The sequence below is a fragment of the Rhinatrema bivittatum genome, chromosome 4 (assembly GCF_901001135.1).
Source record: "Rhinatrema bivittatum chromosome 4, aRhiBiv1.1, whole genome shotgun sequence".
Classification (NCBI taxonomy): Eukaryota; Metazoa; Chordata; class Amphibia; order Gymnophiona; family Rhinatrematidae; genus Rhinatrema; species Rhinatrema bivittatum.
In genome coordinates this window covers 212,750,716-212,770,384 of record NC_042618.1, presented here as the reverse complement: position 1 = coordinate 212,770,384, position 19,669 = coordinate 212,750,716, and the positions used below count along the sequence as shown (strand labels likewise).

General features: G+C 44.2%; 1 protein-coding gene across 2 annotated transcripts in view; it reads left to right on the top strand.

Moving 5' to 3' along the window:
• The first annotated feature begins 482 nt into the window (after positions 1 to 482).
• IP6K1 (inositol hexakisphosphate kinase 1) overlaps positions 483 to 19,669 on the top strand; it is a 124,127-nt gene continuing 104,940 nt past the window's right edge. The window contains exon 1 of one of the 2 annotated variants that reach the window (XM_029599667.1): positions 483 to 722. The gene's annotated coding sequence lies outside the window, so the exon portion shown is untranslated. Of the gene's footprint in view, positions 766 to 19,669 lie in introns of both variants that reach the window. The other variant, XM_029599669.1, reaches the window with a different exon arrangement.

Sequence of the window (19,669 nt, the reverse complement as noted above, 5' to 3'; positions counted from 1 at the left end):
ATTCATCCAGTCTGAGTTTTTCTTTTTCCTTCCTTTCATACTTCAGTAGTAATGGGTGCCTTGCTGAGATTTGGTCTAGTCTGGTGGAAAGAACCGCATTCACAAATAGTTTAATGTGCGACGAGGATGGATCACCCCAGACTGGTGCCCTGTAAACTCCTTTCTATCCATTAGGGGGCGCTGGGTAATTAAACAACAGCTAGCTAGCACAGTAGCGCACATCTAATGGAAAAGGGTGGAGTCAGCTAACTGCAGGCATTATTTTTTTTCACTGATATAGGACATGCGAGCAGAGCAATAGCGTCACAATCACATGACCATGACGTACACAACCTGCCAGTTATTGACCGCGACTGAAATGGGGCGGGGTTACATATATGAGGCACGTCTGCTTTAGCCTATGAGAAAGCCTAACGTTTTCCAAGTTGACGTGCTAATAGGATGTAATTGCTACTGTAGCGGGGAGGGGTGGGGCTTGTGCAGCGGTTGCTATGACGGCAGGTTCCGGGACTCCGCCATCTTGTTGTTGATTTGAACTGAAGCAGTAGCGGGTACAGGGAATCTGGGAAGAGAAACGCGGATTCCGGACATTAGTGAAGGCCTGCTTTGAATGTGGGAGGCCGGGGGGTTGTAGCCGCCTCCCGGCCAGGCGGGCTGAACACAGTGTAGAGCTAAGGAGCCGGAAACTCCGGAACGGAGAATAAGAGACAGTGGCCCACGCGGTGAGTGACAGGAGGAGGAGGGGGCAGTACCCGGCATTCTGGGGTAAGGAGGCAGAGCCTACGTCCTTGGAGGCAAGGGTGGTTCGAGATAGTTTAGAATCAGGTGGGACAGGTGCTGGTGTCCTGGGATTTTATTTTGGTGCCCACAGAAAGGTTACTACTAGGAAGCGCAGTGCCTCTGCCCCAGGATAGAAAGAACAGTCCCCTGGAATAAGGGGCTACTATCTTTGCGCCCTGGGCAGAATCAGATCAACGGGCTATAAATGCTTTATAATAAATAAATAAATCTGCACTTGGAGGAGAAGCTCTTGCACCCTGGTGTAAGCAGGGACAGAAATGGATGTCTTGGGTGCACGATTTGTCCCCTTACAAATGAGTTAGTGTCCCGGGGCCCAAGCGTAAGGACGGGTAGTGCCATTAGTACTAATTAGCAGTAGATAGAACAGTGTTCTCTTGTTCTGGGGGGGGGGGGGGGGGTGTAAAGAAATATGCAAATTCATTTTTCAGTTATAGTTATTTTATTTACTAGTTCTAGGAGTAACGTATGTTGGACTTTGTGTAGTAGCTTGGACACTGGCATATTATGCTGCTAATCTGAAGTTGTGTACTCTGCTTTAAACCTTGTTAAAAAAAAGTCTGCATTTCTACAAAAACAGTAAACTCACTTGGTATGAAAACTTCTGGGAAGTATATATATATATAGAGCTGCTAAAGCTCAGCCAATGATAATGGTGTCATATTTATGCTATAAATGTGATCAGTATTATTCATGAACAATTAGAAAAAAAAAAGGTAGTATAGAGTTGAACATACAGTTCAATATGTTTAAAGAAACTAGCTTTCAATGGTGACTGTGTTAAATTCATATACCTCAGGCATATTCAAAGAATATATTTGCTGAAAAATGTATTACAGATGAGTTATGATAATGAACTATGTCAAAGTTATGCAGAGGAAGGCTCCGAGTGTATGTAATTAGGAACTGTAAAATCATTCAGGTATTTTTATCAACTCTCTCTAAAAGAAATATAAATGCGATAAGAGACTTGTAACATCTATAGCAGGGAATATTGCATTATTCTTTGGTGGGCTATTGAGCAGAGGCTTCCAGATTATAACCATCTGTTCACATTGGCCTATGGAGTTCATTTTTCTGGCCTGTGAATCATGTTTCACTCTTTCTCTTTGCTTTTATCCTTCTAAAAAGCACTGCTGAGGCAAATGCAGCAAGGCTGATATCCATGGTTAGGATCCATCATCTTCCCCCTCTGCTTATGAGGGTCACAAGCGCACACACTCACACACATGAGAAAGAAAGGAGTACCGACGACCAGTTCAGTGCAGGTGTGGAGGCAGGGCACTTTTAGATGATGGTCATGTGGGAGTATGCACCCACTGTAAGGAGAACTGTCTACAACCTGGTACCTGAGGAAAAAAAATCAGATGAACAAGGTATGTGATGGGGAGAAGAGAGGCTGCAGGGCATAGAGAGATACTGAGAAGGGACCACATCTGGCCCTCTTGGCAATTTGATGTGGTCAAGAGGGCCAGATTGCCTTCTGGGCAAGAAGTTTGGGGAATATACTCTAACCTGGTTGGCAGTTCTGCTATGTATGTAGGGTTTTTTTTTTTTGTGATGTGACGATCACAACTGTGCACAAGACTCAAGGTGTGGTCACCCCATGGCTTGATACAAAGGCAACATATTTTCCATTTTTTTGTCCATTCCTGTTCAGATCATTTCTAACACACTATTTGCTTTTTTTGTCTGCCATTGCACACTGTGCTGAGGATTTCAGTGTATTGACCACAAGGTCCTTTTTCCTGGATGGTGACCCCTAATGCAGAACCCAGTATTGTGTACCTGAAGCTGGGATTATTTTTCCATATATGCATCATTTTGCACTTTTCCACATTAAATTTTGTCATTTCTCATAGTTACTTCTGTTATAACAACTTTGAATAACTTCATGACATTTGCGAATTTGATCAACTCATTTTTCCACCTTGTAGATAATTTATGAATATATTAAACCACACAGTTCCCAGTACAGATCCCTGGAGCAAACCTTTTTCCTTTTGGGAAACTGTGTCCATTTTGTCTGAACCTCTGCTTCCTGCCTTTTAACCAGTTACAGGCCACAATAAGACACTGCCTTCTATTTTATAACTAATTTTCTGAGGGATCTCTCATATCAAATGCCTTCTGAAAATCCAAAAACAGTATATCAACTGGCTAATCTTTCTCTACATATTTTATACCTTCAAAAATCTACAAGATTACTCAACAAACCTTCCCTTTGCTAAAACCATGGTGACGCTTCCCCATTAAGCCATGTCTATCTATATCAGGGGTGGCTAACTCAAGAGGCATAAATAGGCTAAGTTTTCAGGATATCTACAGTGAACATGTATGAGACTGAGCTACATGCATTGTCTCCATTGTATGCAAATCAACTTAATGCATATTCATTGTGGATGTCCTGAAAACCAGGCTTGTTTGTGCTCTCGGGAACTGGAGTCGGCTCCCTCTGATCTATATGTGCAATAATTTTATTTTTATATATAGTTCTTACCATTTTTCCCGGCATTGATGTCTGGCTCACTGGTCTATAGTTTCTAAGATCACTCTTGTTTTAAAGATTGGTTTATGCTCCTCCAATCAGATGCTCCTTGAAATTCCTTCACCCCAATTGACTTGTTTTGATCTCACTAGGGAACAAACATTTTCAATAGCAGGTCCACTTAAACTCATTACCCACTCAACTTCGAAGCATTACTGATCCAGAGATGTTCCGGAAAGCTCTTAAAACATTTCTATTTAATAGTGCTTTCAGTGAATTAATAGCATCCAGCCCAAACAATTAAGCTGCAAACAAATTTTCTTTTACAATGCTACATTGGCTTCCAGATATATCTGGACCCGTGTTTGTTTTATATGTTTTTCTATGCAGTTTTATAAGAGTGTTTTTATGTTACCCTTCCTGAACTTTGGAGGGTGGGGGATACATGTATACCCTCTAGTCCTCATGTATTGTGGCTGTTTTAAATGATTGGTTACAGATTACTAGCAACAGGTTTTTGCAGTTTTATTAAGAGTTGTTTCAGGATTCTGGGATGGATACAGTCCAGTCTTAGTGATTTGCTACACTTAGGGGTAGATTTTCAAAAACCGCGAATAGGCGTACTTTTGTTGGCGCTCCAGTAGATACGCGCGTAGCCGCTGAAATCCGGGATCGGCACGCGCAAGGCTATCAATTTCGTATAGCCGGCGCGCGCCGAGCCGCGCAGCCTACCCCCCTTCCCTCCGAGGCCGCTCCGAAATCGGAGCGGCCTCGGAGGGAACTTTCTTTTGCCCTCCCCTCACCTTCCCCTCCCTTCCCCTACCTAACCCACCCGCCCGGCCCTGTCTAAACCCCCCCCTTACCTTTGTTGGGGGATTTACGCCTCCCGGAGGGAGAAGTAAATCCCCGCGCGCCAGCGGGCCGCTAGCGCGCCGGGACGCGATCTGGGGGCGGGTCCGGAGGGCGCGGGTCCGGAGGGCGCGGGTCCGGAGGGCGCGGCCACGCCCCCGGGCCCGCTCCCGACACGCCCCGAAAATGCCGCGCGGTTCGGGCCCGGCCCCCGACACGCCCCCGACACGCCCCCTCCGGAAAACCCCGGGACTTACACGAGTCCCGGGGCTCTGCGCGCGCCGGTAGGCCTATGTAAAATAGGCTTACCGGCGCGCAGGGCCCTGCTCGCCTAAATCCGCCCGGATTTGGGCGGATTTAGGCGAGCAGGGCTCTGAAAATCCGCCCCTTAGGTTGTCAGTCTGATCAATTACATCTTCCATTATCATAGGAATTTGTTTTAGTTGCTTAGAATCAACACCCTTTTTTTGTAATTCAAAGGTTTTATCGACTCCATAGCATATGTAATAACCACCACAATAGCAATACATAAACAATGAAAAAAGGTAATTACAACGATATACCCCCAAGCCCTATCAATCATATTGAGTATAATAGAAAATAAAAGATCAGTTCTCAAGTCCAATATAATAATTCAGCACTTGATGAGTTCATGCTTGGGCTTCTATGAAATATAAGGTTGCCATATTTTTGTAAATTTGTCCACCATATCCGAACGAATTGCTATTAACTTGCCAAGATAGAATGAAGAGAATAATTTCTGTTCCATCAAAGATATAGGTGGACAGTCCATCTGTTTTATAAGAACATAAGATATGCCATACTGGGTCAGACCAAGGGTCCATCAAGCCCAGCATCTTGTTTCCAACAGTGGTCAATCAAAGTCAGAAGTACCTGGCAAGTACCCAAACATTAAATAGATCTCAAGCTACTGTTGCTTTTTAATTAATAGCAGTTTATGTATTTTTCCTGTAGGAACTTATCCAAACCTTTTTTAAATCCAGTTGCACTAACTGCCGTAACCACATCCTCTGGCAATGAATTCCAGAGCTTAACTATGCACTGAGTGAAAAAGAATTGTCTTTGATTTGTTTTAAATGAGCTGCTTGCTAACTTCATGGAGTGCCTCCTAGTCCTTCTATTATCTGAGAGAGTAAATAACACATTTACACTAACCTGTTCAAGTCCACAATGAATATGCATGAGGTAAATAGATTTGCATGCCTATCTCATGCATATTAACTGTAGATATCCTGAAAACCTGTGTCTCCCAGGGCAGGTTTGGAAACCCTGGTATAGACCACATTGCTATAAGATTTGTTTCATGGAGTTACCAAAGATATTTGAACATTCTATCTGTCAACAAAATCTGAGCATTACAGCACACCTAAATACCAAGACTATGATAATGGTTACAATTATAGCAGATGGTTTCCTGAAACTTTGGAAGCATAAAAACCTTAACGAACATCATAAACCTATCCCTAACAGAAGGAATAATGCCAGACATACTGAAAGGGGCAATCATAAAACCAATAATAAAAAAGAAAAATAGTGACCCCCTAATTCTTAACAACTACCATCCAGTCTCTAACCTCCCATTAATAGCGAAATTAATAGAGAAACTGTGCAAAAACAATTAGCTGAACACCTAGATGAAAACAACATACTGTACCCTTCGCAACACGGTTTCCGTAAACACTACAGCACTGAAACATTACTTCTCTCATTAACCGACAACATCTTAAGAGGTTTCAATAACAGCAAACACTACATCCTTATAATGCTAGACTTATCCGCAGCTTTTGATACGGTAAACCACCAAACATTACTGAAAAGACAAAACAATTAACTGGTTTAAATCTTATCTCAGCAATAGGTTCTTACAAGTTATGATAAAAAAAACACTCTTTCAAAAAAACTTAAACTCGAAACCAGAGTACCTCAGGGTTCAGCTCTGTCTGCCACCCTCTTCAATATATATATGCTGCCCCTCTGTCATCTATTGGCGGGACTAGGGATAATTCATTACATTTACTCTGACGACATTCAGCTAATTCTACCAATAGAGGACTCCATTGAAAAAACACTAGGATTAGCAAACATGTACCTTGATATAATAAAACAACTTCTAACCCAAATGGAGCTGGTTATTAACATTGATAAAACAGAATTCCTACACCTTGAACGAAGACAAACTGAAATCGTCAAAACACCAATAACGCTAGGAAACAACCAGAAAATAGAACTAGCCGAAAAAGTTAGAAATCTGGGAGTAATAATGGATCCAGAAATTAATTTAAAACAACACATATCCTTAAAAGTAAGGGAGGGTTACGCAAAACTCATGATCCTTAAAAGATTGAAGCCATTACTCACACCTGCCCACTTCAGAACAATCCTACAAACACTTGTTTTCGCCAGTACTGACTACTGCAATGCACTCTTACTAGGACTCCCCAGCTCAACAATCAGACCACTGCAAATACTTCAAAATACAGCAGCCAGAATTCTAACAGGAAAAAAAAGAAGGGACCATATAACAGAAACTTTAGCAGAACTACATTGGCTACCAATTGAATACAGGATCAAGTACAAAGCCTTATGCACAATACACAAACTAATATATGATAAAGAAGCAGACTGGCTAAACACAGCTCTAAGAGTCCATGTCCCACAAAGGAACCTTCGGTCGGCTAACAAAGCACTACTAACAATCCCTACAGTAAAATCAGCAAAACTAACCCAAGTAAGAGAAAGGGCCTTATCACTGGCTGGGCCTTTTCTATGGAACACAATGCCCACTGAACTCAGATTACAGAGTGGCATCAAATCCTTTAAGAAAACCTTAAAGACATGGCTCTTTAAGCAAGCCTTTCCAAAAGAAACAGTGGGGTAGAGAGGGAGATAGAGAACGAGAAATACAGAAAACGCAGCTAAGAATAAATGGCATCACAATATCATAAATACATAATACAGTAGAGAAATAGACCGAAATAAAGTACCTCAAACTTTACCAGACTAATCCATCACTACCCAAAAATTTAACTTTATTAATGATATTGTAACCGCTTTTAGTTGGCACCTGTTAGAATGTACGATACATACCTATATATACCTATTTGTGCCTTTTTGTAAACCGTTGCGATGGTACATAACTTAGCGACGGTATAGAAAAGTTTTTAAATAAATAAAATTCATATGAATGTAGTAACATTTGAAAGTTAACTATCCATAAAAGCACTATTGTATATCTTGTCTCTCCTGCATAGTACATGGATATTGGATTGGGCGGGGAGGCAATACCATCATGGCAACTAATATGGAGTTAAAGCATCTAGTGCTATCTGTGTGAATATCTGATATTTAGAAATATCTGGAAGTGAAAAAGATATTTAAAAAAATCTAGAATCCTTAGGAATCGTGCATGCCAAAACACTAGTAATACATTGTATTACATTATCCCAAAAAAACAGAAATCTTTGCTCATTCCCACCAGATATGAAACATATCTCTTATAATTCCACATTTCCTTCAACACAATGCAGAAACCTTAGGATAAATTTTTTGGAGTCTTGCCGGTGTTAAGTACCAACGAAACTATTTTGTATCCATTCTCTCCCATGAGAAGATATTGAACTGCATCTTAAATTACTAAAGCAGATGTCCCAATCCTTATCACATTTCCCACGTTACCAAATGTTTGGGATTAGATTTTGACTCACCCAGCAGTTGTAAATGTAACTTAGAAATAAGTTTCTTACATGGTTTGGGACTAAAACATAAGCCTTGAAATAAAGACTTGCATAGCAATCCTTATGAGATAACTTTAAATTATCTCAAGCCTTATCAAAGCTCAAGACACCTGCACTATTCCATAGCTGTCCAATATATATCAATCCCAATGTTTTCCACCTTCTAAATGTCGCCAAAGCAATACCAGATAAAGAAGTTCCTATTATCATAAATGGGAGACCCAAATAAAATATGACTTCCTATGAGAAACCCTTTCTATCTATCTATCCCAAACATGTAAGTAAACTGTTATAGGGTGAGAGAGGATCCATCAATGATCTACAATGCTTGGGTACATTTAATAGGTACGTTATGAGCAATAGTCTGCTCTATAACAGTCCTCTGCTTGCACTTATGCAGCATATGCCATTCCACCACAGCCCTCAACTAAGCAGCAATGAAGTATTTTTTGATATTGGAGACCCCCAGACCCCTTAACTCTTTAGTTTGATATAAAATATTTCTTGTCACTCTAGGAGGTGATCTTTTCCATATGAAACTAAAAATTCGGGCTTTCACTAGTTTAAAAAGGCTTCAGATAAAGCTTTAGGTAAAGTCTAAAAAAGGTATAAGAACCTAGGAAATACATTCATCTTAATGATGGCTACTCTCCCAAACCATGATAGATTTTGCCTTTCCCATATATTCAAATCTTTAAAGATAGTGTTGACCAGAAGCTTGTAATCCAATCTAAAAAGCTCATTCCTTTCATTACTCACTTGTATTCCCAAGTACTTAAGTTGCTTTGACACCCATTTAAATGAGAATAAATTTTGTAATTGCAGTTTATCAGTATCCGACAACCAAATTGCCACGAGTTCTGATTTATCTCTATTAATTTTAAATCCAGACACTTTCCCATACGATCTTAATTCTGAAATCAATACCTGCAAAGAATGCCTGGGATGACTTAAAGTAAACAATGTCATCTGCGAACAATGACATTTTTTTTATATTGGGTTTCCTTTACAGAAATTCATCTAATCCCTTCATGTTGCCTAATGATCAGAGGTAATGGCCACATCACCAGGAGAATCATCACCTTAACATAGATAATGATGGCAGATAAAGACCAAAATGGTTCATCCAGTTTGCCCAGCAAGTTGCTTAGGCTAGTAACTGCCACTCTGTGCAGGTACTCCCCATGCAGAGAAATGTTAACTTTAGGTGTAATGGAAGTTACTTCTTTTCCATTCTCCAGCCACTAGGTTTCCTCTGTGTTTATTCCATTATGGTTTTTGTCTTATTCTGGGAAACTATTCCCTGCGTCCACCCACCCTTTCTGTGAAATATTTCCTGATTTTCTGGTGTGGGTATGTTCTCAACATCTTCTTCAGTAAAGACTGAGACAAAAAATTAATTCAGATTTTCTGCTACTTCCTTGTCCTCCCTGAGCATTTCTTTTATTCCTTGGTCATCTAGCTGCCCAAACTGACTCTCTCACAGGCTTTTTGCTTTGAATGTACTTGCAAAAGTATTTTTATTAGTAATTTGTGCTTCTCTGGCAATTTTCTTCTTACATTTTCCCTTGGTCAGTTTTCCTATTATTTAATATCTAACTTGTCAAGGGAAATCCAAAGAAGAGACAGCTAGCTGCACCAGATCCTTCTTAGGAGTAGCACCTGCCCTCTGGAACTACTCTAGAAGAGTTCCAAGAAATACAGGACGACTTCTACTTCATGAAGTATATAAAAGCTTGGCTATTCTGTCAGGCCTTTAATGCCCAACCGGGAACTCAAAGATGCTAAACTGATTATGGAAACTTCCCGATATCATCTTAAATCAGTGCTTCTCAACCAGTGTGCCACAGAAAAGTCACCACTGCCTGATGCTCAGATTTAAGCCAGCACCTGGCCTCTGCTCTTAGCACCTCACAGCAACAAGTGATACTAACAGTGACTCTTAAACATGTAGGAGCTCCTTGCAGAGAACACCTGCCTCTTCCTAGCTACAGCATTATCCTGGAGTGTTTATAATTTAATGGGCAGCATGCAGGACACATTGCTGGGCCCCACTTTGTGGAGCACATACATTGCACAAGGTGCCTTTTCCTTCGTGTCCTTTCAGCCTCTGTCCTATCTCCAGGCTGAGTAAGAATGGGAAAGCATGCATTGAGTACTGGAAGGTGACTTATTCTGAGTGTTGAGAGTAGCAGCAGTGACAATAACTGCATCTAACCAAGCTGGCTGCCCGTACCACACTGCTATCTCCCTTAACCTGCACTTGTATATAGAGGGAACTGGTCCATAATGATGGTATTGTGACACCGTGAACGGTATTTGGCGGGCCAGAGAACATTCTCGGGCTGGTTGTTTTCTCATAAACTTTGTATTAATTACAGAAAAATAACACAGCACCAGCTCTGCTTACATTGCCAGTTTTCAAAAGTAAAAAGACAGCAATGCAATTCACAGCAAGTCAGTATTGGCCTTTCCTCTCTTCCCTGGGACCCCATGTTCTCCCAGGGTCTGGCTTCTTATCCCCTTCTAAGGAACATATCCTCAGAACAGAACTGTCTTCCTGCAAGGTCCTGGACTTTAAAGGAGGATCTACCGTATACTTCTTTACCGGTGTATAGAGTAAGCTGATCCATCATCTCTGCCTTGACTCTCCCAAATTTGGAAGAGAGACTGCTATGGTTTTCAGTGTTTTCTTAGCTCTTTTTTTGGCCATAGGAGTGTCCTCCATATCTGCATTGCCTGCTCTGTGGCAGTTGGTGTGCCTTGGACATGAAAAGGTTGTGAAACACTGCCTTAAATGCCTTAAAAGTACTGCTGTAGATTGTTTCGCCACAGTGTGTGCATTTTTTAAGTTGGTCACTATATTTCTGCTATATGTTAGCAGACCTTAGTCAGTTCTATTGATCTATCTAGAATTAGTCTTAAAGTAGACCTTTTTATAGACAAATTTAATTGTAATTGTTCGCTGCTGTTCAAATTCTTTTGGACAACTTCTTATTGAAAATCTGTAAATGCTGCTATTCTAATATGCTGTAAATGGTTTTGTGTATATTTCATATTTTAAAAGGCAGTAATCCAAATAAATTGTTTGCTTATTTTCTTCATTTGGGTTTGCTTTCCATTTTTTGAACGATGATTGGACTGAATAGAGTAGTGCTTCTCAATCTTTTTTTGTTTTAAGAACATAATAAATTGCCATACTGGGTCACACCAAGGGTCCATCAAGCCCAGCATCCTGTTTCTAACAGTGGCTAATCCAGACAAGTGCCTGGCAAGTACCCAAACACTAAGTAGATCCCATGCTATTGATGCCAGTAATAGCAGTGGCTGTTCCCTAAGTCAGCTTGATTAATAGCAGTTAATGGATTTCTCCTCCAAGAACTTATCCAAACCTTTTTTAAACCCAGCTACACTAACTGCACTAATCACATCCTCTGGCAACAAATTTCAGACCTTAATTGTGCGTTGAATGAAAGAATTTTCTCTGATTAGTTTTAAATGTGCTGCATGCTAATTTCATGGAGTGCCCCCTAGTCCTTCTATTATCCGAAAGAGTAAATAACCGATTCACATTTACCCATTCTAGACCTCTCATGATTTTAAACACCTCTATCATATCCCCCCTTAGCTGTCTCTTCTCCAAGCTGAACAGTCCTAACCTCTTTAGCCTTTCCTCATAGGGTAGCTTTTCCATCCCCTTTATCATTTTGGTTGCCCTTCTCTGTACCTTCTCCATCGCAACTATATCTTTTTAAGATGCGTCGACCAGAATTGTACACAGTATTCAAGGTGCGTTCTCACCATGGAGCGATACAGATGCATTATGACATTTTCTGTTTTATTCACCATTCCCTTTCTAATAATTCCCAACATTCTGTTTGCTTTTTTGACTGCCGCAGCACACTGAACCGACAATTTCAATGTGTTATCCACTATGACGCCTAGATCTCTTTCTTGGGTGGTAGCTTCTAATATGGAACCTAACATTGTGTAACTATAGCATGGGTTATTTTTCCCTATATGCATCACATTGCACTTATCCACATTAAATTTCATCTACCATTTGGATGCTGAATTTTCCAGTCTCACAAGTTCCTCCTACAATTTATTACAATCTGTTTGTGATTTAACTACTCTGAAAAATTTTATATCATCTGCAAATTTGATTACCTCACTCATCGTAGTCCTTTCCAAATCATTTATAAATATATTGAAAAGCACGGGTCCCAGTAGAGATCACTGAGGCACTCCGCTGTCCACACCCCTCCACTGAAAAAATTGTCCATTTAATCCTACTCGCTGATTCCTGTTCTTTTCAGTTTTTGTCAAATTTAAACTAAGTTTATTGTGAGATAACCATGTTTTGACTGAGGAGAAACACAGGGTTGGATGAATTGTAAAGTGGAATTCCAATCGTACCAGGTCAGAAAGTAGAATTGTATATCATCAGAGTACAGGTGGTAAGAAACTCTGGTTGAGGGAACTTGACAGATGGGGATGAGATATATATTGAATAAAGCGGCTGAAAGAGCAGAGCCCTGTGGGACTCCTGTCTTTAGTGGAAATTGAGAAGAACTGGTATGGTTTATAAAGATTTGTTGGAATCTATTTAAAAAATATGAGCGGAACCAGGAGTGAACTGTCCCGGAATGCTTATATTGGAAAGCCTAGAGAGTAGTATTTCATGGTTTACTGTATCGAAGGTGGCGGAGAGGTCTAGAAATATGGATACATATGAAGTACCTACATCAAATCTGCAATGAATTTTATTGGTGCTGGAAGATAGAAGCATTTCGGTGCTGTGGGTGGGCCTGAAGCCAAACTGGTATTGGTCTAACAGAGAATGCTCATCTAGGAAGGTTGTGAACTGTTTTAACACAACTCATTCAATAATTTTGGATAAGAATTGGAGAGAGGAAACGAGACAAATAACAGAAGTCTGGGTTGGTAGTAGGTTTCTTAAGGATCGGAAAGGATGGAGCCCTATCATGGAACACTTTTGTCAAAGTTTGTAGAACTTTGACTGGCACACAGAGCATGCCCAGCATGCCACTAACCCTGCATCCAGCAGGGGTCCCCCTTCAGTATCTTTTTTTTTTTCTTCCCCCACGCGGCAATTGCCTTGTGGTTCTCAGGAGCTCTGTGAGAATTTCTCACAACTTTTGCGCATGGAACTTTTCATACAGGCCGATACAGAAAAACCCGCAGGAGAGCCGGCAAGTGCACTAATCCGAGGCATGCAAATGAGGGCTTGCGGTAAAAGGAGGCGCTAGGGACACTAGCGCGTCCCTAGTGCCTCCTTTTTGACAGAAGCGACCGCTGTCAGCGGGTTTGACAGACGCTTAAATTTTCCAGTGTCTGTTCTCGAGCGCGCTGACAGCCACGTGTTCGGAAAACGGATACCAGCAAAATTGAGCGTCCGTCTTGTGGGACGCGGGCAGATTTTAAAATTTTTTTTAACTTTTGGGGCCTCCGACTTAATATTGCTATGATATTAAGTCTGAAGGTGTACAGAAAAGCAGTTTTTTCTGCTTTTCTGTACACTTCCCCAGTGCTGGCCAAAATTAACACCTGCCTTTGGCAGGTGTTAATTTCTGAAGGTAAAATGTGCGACTTGGCTGTACATTTTACTTTCTGGATTGTGCAGGAATGACTAATAGGCCTATCAACATGCATTTGTATGTTGCGGGCGCTATTAGTTTTGGGGCGACGTGTTATTACCCCTTGCTGTATAAGGGGTAAAATTAGCGCGTCGAAAACGCGGGCTAACAGTGTGCTCCACTGGAGCGCACTTTATTGTATCGGCCCGATAGAATTTCAGAATTTTTTTCCCCGTCCCCCATCAACCACAGACCTCCACTGACGCCGGTAAGTTTTTACCTCGTTCTTTGCGGTTGGTTCCTGGTGGTGCTTCTATCAGTGCCCGACAACCACTGATCGCGCACCGCCCTTATTTTTTTAAAAAATGGCGACTGGTTTTCGGAAGTGCCCCGAGTGTATGATGACTATGTCCATTACGGACCCTCATGACATCTGTGTCTTATGCTTGGGGCCTTACCAATGACGTCCAGTGGTGCGCTAGCTGTGCCCAAATGACCCCTAAAGGCCACTGGGCCCATCTAGAAAAAATGGAGCACCTGTTCACCTCTAAGCGCTTGTCTCCATCGATTCTGGCCAAGAGCGCAGAGTCAGAAGTCGTCTTCATCATAGTCTCCATCTCCATCGAGGTCTCAGCATCAGGACGCCGGGGAACAACCGTCGCCGGCATCGTCACGCTCAAAAGCCTCAACATCCTCAGCGCCGGAGAAGGACCGGGCCGAGCACTGAGAAAAGCACAGTCATCGGCACCAACGAGAAACTTCCTCCGTGCCGGCACTGACAAGATCGACATTGGCATCGGTGCAAGGATCATAGAAACATATAGAAACAGAAATGACGGCAGAAGAAGACCAAGTGGCCCATCCAGTCTGCCCAGCAAGCTTTCACACTTATTTTTCTCATACTTACCTGTTACTCTGACCGCTGAGGTCAGGGTCCTTATTGGTAACTTTTTAGTGCTAATTTCCTTCCACTCCCGCCTTTGTTGTAGAGAGCAGTGCTGGAGCTGCATCAAAGTGAAGTATGAAGCCTAATTGGTTAGGGGTAGTAACCGCCGCAATAAGCAAGCTACTCCCACGCTTATTTGTTTACCTAGCCTGTGCAATTTAGTCCTTGTTGGTTGTTGTCTGAATATAAATCCTTTCTTCATTCCCCCCTGCCGTTGAAGCAGTGAGCTGTGCTGTATATGCATTAAAAGTGAAGTATCAGGCTTGATTGGTTCAGGGTAGTAACCGCTGTAACAAGCAAGTTACTCCCACGCTTATTTGTTTACCCAGCCTGTGCAGTTTAGTCCTTGTTGGTTGTTGTCTGGATATAAATCCTCTTTTCTTCACCCCTCTTTGCCATGGAAGCAGGGAGCTACTTGGATGGTTTGGGGTAGTAACCGCCGCAGCAAGCAAGCTACTCCCACGCTTATTTGTGAATGTAAATCCTTTTTCCCACATTTCCTCTTGCCATTGAAGCATAGAGCAATGTTGGAGTCGCATTAACCGTGTGTGTTTATTAAATAAGGTTATTAACCATCAGGTAGTAGCCTTCATTCCCGCAAGCCACCCCCATGCCTATACTCTTCATTCACATCCTCAAGACTTCACATGTGGAGATCCTAAGAGGGGGGGCGCCATCTTACACGCAGGGTACGTTGTCTGCGCCATCTTCCCTTCCCCTTGGCGGTACACGCAGGACAGTCTGGTGGCCAATGCGCATAACTTGTGCGCATCCCATAATCGCGCGCACAGCTGTGCACACAACTCGGAGTCGCGCATATCTACGGCCACGCCCAAATCCTCACCATGCGCATAACTACGGACGCGTACTATTCTCGCACGCAGTGAAATTAATTTGTGCACCCTAGCATAGATTCAATGGCACCGGCATCCAAGAAGGTCAGAAGACATTCTCTTTGTATTGCCTGCCACATAGGCAGGACTCCAGTTCAGACTCGTGGCTCTTATGTCAGCTTTGTGAAGAAGCCCAGGGGAAACCAAAGCCTGATCCTTCACTGCCTGAGGACGGGTCTGGACCGGACCTAGGCAACTCCGAGATGCCTACACCACAGGAAGGCACCTCAGGTGTCCCTACTTCAGCTCCACCTGGGATTAACATGGACCCAGGCACCTTCTCCTGGTTAGAATTTTTCCAGGCTGCAAACCTTTATACAGGCGCAATCAGCACCGGCTGCAACACAGGCTCAATCCCTGCCGGTAGCACAAAATCCTCCCGGCCTTACTTGAATGCCTCGCCTAACTAAGAGTCTCCCTGACAAGGACCTGGATACCTCAGATGATGATGATTGCTCCCTGGAAGAAGGAGAAATCCCTCCAGGCCTGGAACCATACCGAACCATGCTTCATTTCTTCCACAAGGATGAATTACCAGCCCTTGTTTCCCAGACTCTGAAGACTCTGGGTATTCCAGGCATGGACCCCATGGCGGAACCAAAGAAGAGCTCCATCTTGGTGTCCCTTCGCAAGGCCTCATGCTACTTCCCTATGATGGAGGCCATCCAGGAACTGATTGACCTGGAGTGGGATACTCCGAGGCCAGCTTAGAGGAGGATGGGCCTTGGAAGCCTTGTACCCTCTGGAACCGGCGGCCAAGGAATGCCTGCATTTTCCAAAGGTGGACGCCATGGTCTGCACTGCCTCAAAGCAAACAACCATTCCCGTTGAGGGAGGGGCTTCATTGAAGGGCACTCAGGACAGAAGATTGGAGTCCATCCTTAAGCAGGCCTTTGCAACAGCAATGACACTACAGATTGCCTCCTGCTGCACACTGGTGGCAAGTTCTTGTTTGCTCCTCTCGAGAGAGGTAGATAACTCTAAAACGTATACTGGCGAGACAATGGAACCTGCAGCAGCTTTCCTGATGGACGCAAGCTCAGACCTAGTGTGTATCTCAGCCAGAGGAGTGGCCTCGGTAGTGGCAGCCAAGAAGACAGTTATGGCTGCGAAATTGGTCTGCTGACGCAACCTCTAAAGCGAATCGCACGAGAATGCCCTTTAAAGGATCTCTCCTATTCGGAAACAAACTGGAAAAGTTAGCCAGCAAGTGGGGTGAATCACCATTGCCTCAGCTACCAGAAGACGGGAAAAAGATCACAGCGCCCCTCGCCCAGAAGAGCCAGGGGCAGAGATTCTCAACACTTTAGACCCTACAGGAACTCACAGTTCCAAGCACCCCATCTCTCCAGAATGCCCCAGTCCTTTCGGAACCGACAGACCAAGAGAGGAACAGGCCCAGGGGCAGGCTCCGGCCGTGCCACCCAATGAGAAGGGGCCGATCCATCCACGGGAAGAGGAAATAGGAGGTAGACTTTCCCTCTTTTACCAAAGATGGGTTGAGATCACGTCAGACAAATGGGTGCTAAACATCATCCGAGAATGTTACTCTCTGGAGTTCCGCAGCATTCCGTGGGACAAATTTATCCTGTCGCCCTGCCACTCCCATACCAAAAGACTGGCAGTGGAAGCCACTCTGATAAGATTACTCAGCATGAAGGCAATAACTCCGGTTCCTGTGTCCCCAACAAAATACGGGGCGTTATTCCATTTATTTTATCCTTCCCAAGAAGGAAGGATCATTCCGACCCATCTTGGACCTCAAGAACGTCAACAATCATCTGCGGATACTTCACTTCCACATGGAGATCCTCCGCTCCGTAATAATGGCAGTACAACTAGGGGAGTTTCTAACCTCCCTGGACCTCTCCGAAGCCTACCTTCACATTTCAGTCCATCAAGAACACCAGCGCTTTCCATGCTTTGTGATACTGGGTCACCATTACCAGTTCCCAGCGCTATCTTTTGGCCTTGCAACCGCCCCCAGAACATTCTCCAAAATCATTGTGGTCGTGGCGGCAACACTAAGGAAGGAAGGAATCTTGGTCCACCCTTACCTGGACGACTGGCTGATTAGGGCAAAGTCTTCGGAAGAGAGCCAGCAGGTGACCAGCAAAGTCAAGAACCTACTGCAGGAGCTTGGTTGGGTCGTAAACATGGGCAAGAGCAGTCTACAGCCCTCCCAGTCCTAGAGTACCTGGGGGCCCGTTTCAACACCAAACAGAAAAAAGTCTTCCTTCCTCCCCCGAGGAGAAGGAAGCTGATGGAACAGCTACGACGATTGATGACCAATATACGCCCCAGAGTATGGTACTATCTCCAAGTCCTAGGCCTCATGGCATCAACCCTGGAAGTCGTTCCATGGGCAAGGACCCACTTGCGACTGCTCCAGCAATCCTTGCTCTCATGCTAGAACCCACTGTCCCAGTACTACTCAATTCGCCTCCAACTTCCAGCAGAAGTACATGCTCAGCTTCAGTGGTGGCTACAGGAAGACCACCTAAGCAGAGGAGTAAACCTATCCCCACCAAACTGGATCTTGCTCACCATGGATGTGAGTCTGCGAGGGTGGGGAGCCCACTGTCAGGAACTGATGGCCGATGGACAATGGAGCAAGGAAGAAGCAGGGTGGAACATAAACCGCCTGGAAGCTCGAGCAGTCAGACTAGCTTGCCTGCGATTCAGCCACAGACTCTGAGACAAAGCGATTCGAATAATTTCAGACAATGCCACAATGGTGGCCTACATCAACCACCAAAGAGGAACCAGGAGCCAGTAGGTGTCCCTGGAGATAGATCCTCTCATGGCATTGGCAGAGATAACCCTGCGAGGGATCTCTGCCTCCCACATCGCAGGAAAAGACAACGTCTCAGCAGATTTCCTCAGCAGAGAGAGTCTGAACTCGGGAGAATGGACACTGTCAACCACAGCCTTCCAACTGATAGTGAATCGCTGGGGCCTACCAGCCATGGATCTACTGGCCACCTACGTCAGTGCCCAAGTTCCCGGATTCTTCAGCCGCAGACGAGAGCCACACTCCCAAGGGATCGACACCCTCGTCCAGACCTGGCCAGTGGAAGTCTTACTGTATGCCTTCCCCCCCATGGCCACTACTGGGCAAGGTCATCCACAAGATAGAACACCACAGGGGACTAGTCCTACTAGTAGCCCCGGATTGGCCAAGACGCCCATGGTACGCAGCCATGCAAAGAATCTTTGCCGGGAGCCCTCTGTGCCTACTTCCACACAGGGACCTTCTCCAGCAGGGCCAATCCTTCATGAAGATCCATCTCGATTCTCTCTTATGGTTTTGCCCTTGAGAGGACTTGCCTGAAGAAGCGCGGTTGCTCGAAACCCATGATTGACACCCCTTCTACGAGCACGCAGTTCTCCACATCCCTGACATACATACGGATCTGGAGAATATTCAAAGCCTGGTGCAAGGACTGCGGGACTCTCCTGCGGTCAGCCAGAATCCCCATGATCCTGGAGTTTCTACAGGACGGTATGATGAAGGGACTGTCTCTCAACTCACTCAAGGTCCAGGTAGCCGCCCACTCCTGCTTCAAAGCCGAAGTGAATGGTATCCGTCTAGCAGCTCATCCGGATTTGACCCGTTTTCTAAAAGGGGTCAAGCAACTTTGGCCACCCCGAGATGGCCGGTGCCCCAGTGAAACCTCAATCTGGTATTAGACTTCCTAGTGGGGGCTTCTTTCAGACCAACATGCGGTCTGTCACTACGCCTCTTAACATTGAAGACGGTATTCCTGGTGGCAATATGTTCAGCTCGGCGTATCTCTGAACTACAGGCACTATCCTGCCGGGAACCCTTCCTTAGATTCACTCTGGGAACCATATAGCTGTGCACCATTCCCTCCTTCCTACCAAAAATGGTTTCCAAATTTCATCTGTAACAAACCATCTCCTGATGAACATAAGGACTCTGAAGCCTCACACCTTCTTCACCACCTAAATGTCGGTAGAATCCTGGTACGATACCTGGTAAGATCAGAACCGATGCACAAAACTGATCACCTGTTCGTCCTCCACAGCAGGAAGAAACAAGGAGAAGCAGCCTCAAGGGCAACCATAGCCCGCTGGATCAAGGAAGTGATCAAAGCAGCCTACATAGAGGCAGGGAAGCCATTACCACTACAGGTTAAGGCTCATTCTACTAGAGCCCAAGCAGTATCTTGGGCAGAAACCAAGCTGCTATCGCCCACAGACATCTGTCGGGCGGGCAACGTGGTCCTCCCTACACACCTTCTCCAGGTTCAGGCCCGAGAAGATGCAGCCTTTGCAAAGGCAGTACTAAGTGGGGCCACGGGCAGCCATCCTCC